Source organism: Octopus bimaculoides, chromosome 8, assembly GCF_001194135.2.
Source record: "Octopus bimaculoides isolate UCB-OBI-ISO-001 chromosome 8, ASM119413v2, whole genome shotgun sequence".
NCBI lineage: Eukaryota > Metazoa > Mollusca > Cephalopoda > Octopoda > Octopodidae > Octopus > Octopus bimaculoides.
The window spans coordinates 80,775,505-80,782,221 of NC_068988.1; the positions used below are offsets into that span (position 1 = coordinate 80,775,505).

The following is a 6,717-nucleotide window of genomic DNA, read 5'->3' on the forward strand; positions in this document are numbered from 1 at the left end:
TATATATAGATTTAATCAAAAGATTAAATGTGGTACTTAAAATGTTTGAGGCACCAGAATTTGGTAGGCTAAAAACCAAAAAACCAAATCAAGAGATTTGGTGAATAAAATTTGAAGAAAAGCAACAAAAATTCAATAGGTTATAGCAGTATGTACGTTTCGTATAAACTTCATTTATTTATGTAGTGAGAACACCACATAAGATGTGCAATGAACTAAAATTGAACTTCCATTATGCAGCTGAGGAGTACATTTTCATTGCACATTTTATGTGGTGTTCTCACTACATAAATAAATGAAGTTTATACGAAACGTACGTACTGCTATAACTTATTGAATTTTTGTTGCTTTTCTTCAAATATATATATAAAAACGATTAACCTACGTACCAATGGTTTCGCCTGTTACATATATTCTTCTATTCTTTTATTTGTTTCAGTCATTTGACTGCAGCCATGCTGGAGCACTGCCTTTAGTCGAACAAATCACCTCCAGGACTTATTCTTTGTAAGCCTAGTACTTATTCTCTCAGTGTCTTTTGCTGAACGGCTAAGTTACAGGATGTAAGCACACCAACATCAGTTTCCAAGTGATGGTGGTGGGTGGTGTGGGGACAAGCACAAACATGCAAACGCACACACACACACACACACACACACACACATATATATATATATGACGGGCTTCTTTCAGTTTCTATCTACCAAATCCACTCACAAGGCTTTGGTCAGCCCTAGGCTATAGTAGAAGACACTTGCCCAAGGTACCATTCAGTGAGACTGAACCCGGAACCATGTGGTTGATAAGCAAGCTACTTACCACACAGCCACTCTTGCACCTATATGTACCCAGTGAGTAGTTTTACCCAATGTTTGAGTATAAACTGCTAGAAATGCAAAGGTGATGCCTTAGAGTTCCATTCTTACTGTTTCATCAATCCTTGGATTGGTACACTTTTTCATTAACCCAGAAAAGCAAAGGTGACCTTGATAGAATTTGAGCTGAGAACACAAAGCGTTGGAACAATTACCATGAGATATTCTATCCAAGACTCTAATCATCATTATCATCATCATCAACAGTTAATGTCCATTTTCCATGCAGGCACAAGTTGAACAGCTTGACAGGAACTGGCAAAGCCAGGGGTGACATCAGGTTCCATAGACTATTTTGGCTTACTTTTCTACAGCTGAATGCCATTCCTAATGCCAACCACTTTACAGAGTATACAAGGTACACCAGCACCCACACCAATGCTTTTTACATGGCACCTTGGTTTTTAGGTAATGTCTCTGTTTATTTGCCACTTGAAGAGGGTTCAATTGATAGCATTGTTTCAGTGGTTAGTTTTATCATTTTTTTACTAACAGTGTCTCTATTGTTTCTTTTGACACTGTTACCATTGTCATCAGGATTATTGATTTCTATGAAAGACTGACAAGTACAGTATTTTTTTGACAAGGCTTCTAACACTTCACAAAGAAGACTCTAGTGATCATTCATTTTGCTGACAATTGAAGCCAGATTTCCCTCACATTACACATTCTGAAATTAGGAAGGACATGTGGGAAAATATAATCATACATAAATGTAAAAAGGTGGAACAGTTTTTACCTGGAATGTATTTGATCACAGGTCTGCTTTATTTTGGCTGATTTAGAACTAAACAACATCAAAAACAATTTATACCTATTTTATTGACCCCAGAAGGGTGACAAAGTTGACTTCATGGAAGATTGTATAACACTCTGCCAATTCTACCACCCATCATTCTACAATCTCTACCATCCACTGCTCAACCAACTCTTCCACTTACCACTCTACCAATTAAACCATCCACTGCTTTATCAAATCTAACAACCATCATTCTAATAATTCTACCACCTACTGCTTTATCAATTCTACCACCCTACTGATTCTATCAGCCATCACTCTACCAGTTGTATTATTATCCTCTCTTTACCAATTCTATTATCCTTCACTCTACCACTCATTGCCCTATCAATTCTACCATCCACCACCTTTCTCGTGGCTATAATAAAGGTATAACTATTGATCATGTTTAACATTGTTTCTGATGCTAGCGATGTCATAAGTGCATGGTGAAATGACCTACTACTACTACTACTACTACTACTACTACTCCTACTCCTACTGTTACTTTTGCTATTAGTTCTGCTATTGCTGCTACTGTAGCTTTTAGTACTTCAACCACTATTGCTGCAGTAACTACCACAAATGCTATTGCAACTGCTGCTACTGTTGTTGTTTCTAATGCTGGCACTACAGCTACTACCACCACTGCTACTACAACTGCTACTACTGTTGTTGTTGATAGGCTGACAGTTGATGCGTGATGAAGATAATAACACTGATGTGGGTGGTGACAATTATGTTACTGAGGAAAGATGTCAGTCTCGAAAAAAAAAGAAAAATAGTTGATTTTTGGATGCAAATGACTTTTGCTACTTCATCTCTTAATTCTGTGCTCTGCTTTCAAATTCTGACTGTTGCACAGGGGTTAAACTTCATCCTTTCAAGGTCAATAAGGATTGATACAAGTCAGACTCTACCCACTCCACATTAAAAAATTTGACCTTCAGCCTATGGTAAGAAAGGGTTTCACTAGTAGTAGTAGTAGTAGTAGTAGTAGTAGTAGTAGTAGTAGTAGTAGTAGTAGTAGTAGCAGCAGTAGTAGTAGTAGTAGTAGTAGTTGTAGTAGTAGCAGCAGTAGTAGTAGTAGTTGTAGTAGTAGTAGCAGCAGCAGCAGCAGCAGCAGTAGTAGTAGTAGTAGTAGTAGTAGTAGTAGTAACAGCAGCAGCAGTAGTTATGCTGTTGATCTGTCTCAGGTCAAAGTGTTCCAACTATGACCCTCCAGTATTTTACAATGGTAAGGTGTGATACCAGGGAGATCAGGGTGCTACATCTAACAGGTTGAGCAACTGTGCAGAAACTGGCTCATGTTTCAGTATTAGTGTAATGTCACAGCAGGGGCTAAATGGTTAAGAAATTTGCTTCATAATTATGACATCCCAGGTTCAACCCCACTGGATGGCGTTTTGATTTTGAATAAAACGTTTTTTAACCACAACCTTAGATTGCCCTAAGCCATGTGTTTAGAACTGGGTGGATGGAGACTGCTGAAAGCCTGTCGCATGGATTGTACTTCTAATTTAATGGTACAGCCTTGTCGGGATCCACACTAAACCACCCTAAGACCAAAACCCACCTCTGGACTATGTGAATGAGAGGAAGACCATGGAGGAATGGAAGAATTTCTGAATGGCCTAGGGCACAGTATCAGGTTATAGTAAAATGAACTTTATATGAACCTCAACACTTAATGAGGTTTTTAATATTTGTTTTAATTTTTCAAAGATATGGTATGTTCTTTTTAATATGCTTATTTTTGTGATTGGGGTTATATAATTACTGTAATATTTTACATCTCAGAAAAGTGTTCATAAACTATCAATAAATAAGAATTGAAATTATGTTTTAAAAATTGCTTTTTTTTTTTTGTCCTAGTGGAATTTTGTCCTTAGGGTTTTTTTCCCTTGAATGTTCTGTCCTAAGGGGTTTTGTCCTACACTCAGCCTTGTCACACTGTTACACAGACTCTACCTGACAACTCCATTAAAAGTACACATGTCTGGGGAATACTCTGCCACTTTCATACTAATTCAATGAACAAGAAATTCAGCTTAATGCCATCACTGAAACTGATGGCGATCCATTATTTAAGTGTGGGGTACTGCCTCTTGCTGCTACTACTACTACTACTGCTGATGCTGTTGCTGATGATGATGATAATGATGAGGATGATGCCTTGCTACTATTGCTGTTATTGTTTTTGCTATTGTTGTTAATGTTGTTGTGCAGTCAGACATGCAGTCTTTCCCAGTCGCCCCATAGGCTGATAATTTCTCTTGATGGGGGTCATTGTGCTGATACTCTTTTGAGTGAGACTTGTATGAAGGAGGGGAAAATAGTGTCAGTGTAGTAATAATGATGATGCTGATGTTGTAGCTGTTGCTTGCACTGTTATTATTACTGATGCAGCTGGTTTTCTGCCAGCAAACATGTAATGCAGTGACTGCCGCAGCAACAGCTGCTGCTACCGGGTTTCATGCATTCCAACTGCAAGTAATCTTCATTTCTACTGGAGAAAGTTCAATGAACTGAGGAGAATGTGAAGTGAAATAAGGCAGAATGTGAGGAGGAGTGAAAGGGGGGAGGGGGAGACAGAGACGTATAGACAGAAAGTTCAGTACTTCTTAATGTACTCTTGGAGCTGATTTTAGTGGTGTTAACAGTTGGCTGTCATTAAGAGTTGGCTGTGTGGTTAAGAAGCTTTCTTCCCACCCGTGTACTTTCAGGCTCAGCTCCACCCACTGTATGGTACATTGAGAATGTGTCTTTTATTATAGCCCCAGACCAGCCAGAGCTTTATGAGTGGATGTGGTGGATTTGTTAGATGGAAACTGAATGAAGGTAATTGTGTGCATGTGTGTGTGTGTATGCATATATATATGTGTGTGTGTGTGGTGTGTGTATATATATATATATATATATGTGTGTGTGTGTGTGTATATATACTTACAAGATGAGCAAAAGTGTCCATACACTGCTATATTTATATATGTTGTGTCTTGCTTGACACTGATATGTCCCACATTATAACGATGTACTTCATCATCTGTGTGACTGGCCCAAACAGCGTACCTCACCGACTGACACCACTTGTGTCTGTCCACAATTTATTTCTAGTGGAACAGGCCACTACTCTCACTCAGTGCTTGTCCTCCACAACACCTCTTCTTTTGAGATTTAAAAGAAAATTTTTTTCTTTACACTGCATTATATTCCCTTTTTTTTATCTTCACACAGCATTATTATATATATTATTTTTCATATTCCATTTCTTTTTCTTCTTCTCCAGAATGTTCCAGGTAGTTCCAGCTCTACATTCTTCCCAGTAATGCTACAAATATATGAGCGACCTGACTGAAATCCTTCAACAGACTTGTATTATTATTTTTTTTTTCTTCTTCTTAACACCACATTATTATATATATATATTTTTTTCATATTCCATTTCTTTTTCTCCCACACACAAAATTTTTTTCTCCAGAATGCCTCAGGTAGTATTGGCTCTACGTTCTTACCAGTAGCACTACAAACACATAGCAACCTGACTGAAATCCTTCAAACGGACTTATATTATTTTTTTCTGTGTCCCACTATTGTAGAGTGTGTGAAATTAGATTCCTTGTCACCATTTTTATAAAGCGAGAGGATTTTCAATATTTTCCACTGTGTGTAGTTTGAAGCCTTCTTCAATAGGATTTTTTAATATTTTCCACTGTGTATTTCGAATCCTTCTTCAACAAGATTTTTAATATTTTCCACTGCATGTAAGCTTTGAATCCTCATCACCACTGTTGTATCTTGCTCAACACTGATATGTCCCGCATTATAATGGCATACTTTGTCGTTTGTGTGACTGGTCCGAATGATGTACCTTGCCAACTGACACCACCTTTTGTGTCTGTCCACTATTTATTTGTAGTGGGACAACCCACTACTCTCACTCGGGGGTATCCTCCACAGCAATATATAAATCCAAAAAAATGGAACAAGAATGCAACAGACGGCAATAAAACATCCGGACAGATAGACGATACAAAGACGGACAGGAAAAACAATGAAAAGACAGATAGGAAAAAACAAGGATGGGTCATTTGCATCCTTCTTTCAAGTTTCCAGATCATCCTTACAGTTTTGGCCAGTTATACTTGAGACTGTTCAAATCTGGCTGGCCCCAAAAATGTAAGCTAAGAGCATTAAATATTTTGTGAGAAAGTAAGTGAATGTGTTCGACAACAAAGACAAAAAAATGGAGTGAACTGCTAAGTTACAGGGACATAAACACACCAACGTCGGTTGTCAATTGGGACAGACACAGACACATTAGGGGACAGACACAGACACATAAGCATATGTACATACATATATATATATAATAATATAAATAATATATGCCTATATGGGTACAGGATGTTACTAACTGTAAACAGCATAAAGTTCGAAAACAAGCGAGAGAAAACAGGGAGAGAAAAAATTGAAAACAGGACAAGTAATACAAAGAACGACCCTTCATCAACTGTTGGCTGTCCATCTACTCCTCATTTCAAGCATTCAACGACAATGTGAGTCTTCAAAGACAGTTGCTTCCAAAAATTCCAAAATAAAGTTTTGAATTTATGGAGGATCAAAGTTGGGAACAAAAGCACGTCAGTGGAAACATACAAGGAAGCTGAAAGAAAACAATCACGGAGGGTTGTTAGACCAGAACGAGGAGGAAAATAGTGAACGCTGGAAGAAATATTTTCTTTGAAAAGAGAAAAGATAGAAGAGTGGGATAGAAGATGTCCAGTCTTTAGAACATCGCGTAGGAAAAGGAAGATGGACGATGGTCATGTGTGAGCAACGAGAGAGAGAAAAGGAGAAAGAGGAGGAGAGAGAGGAGACAGAAAATGGTGAAGGAGAGAAAAAGGGAATTAGAGAAGGATGTGGGAGAAAACAGTATAGGGTAGAGTCGCATGAAAAAAGTTAAGATAAACTTACTTGGAAATGGATGCGTGGTGTTCAATTAAATAATAATATAAGTATGTATGTATGTGTGTGTGTGTATATATATATATATATATATAT

General features: G+C 37.7%; 1 protein-coding gene across 4 annotated transcripts in view; it reads left to right on the forward strand.

Annotated features, from left to right (window-relative positions):
• The window catches only part of LOC106872432 (uncharacterized), a 124,647-nt gene that overhangs the window by 75,804 nt on the left and 42,126 nt on the right, over window positions 1–6,717 (forward strand). Inside the window, exons 2-3 of one of the 4 annotated variants that reach the window (XM_052970205.1) lie at window positions 440–507; window positions 4,943–5,028. The gene's annotated coding sequence lies outside the window, so the exon portion shown is untranslated. Of the gene's footprint in view, window positions 1–439; window positions 508–2,511; window positions 2,610–4,350; window positions 4,402–4,942; window positions 5,029–6,717 lie in introns of those variants that run through there. The other 3 variants (XM_014919434.2, XM_052970206.1, XM_014919433.2) reach the window with 3 other exon arrangements.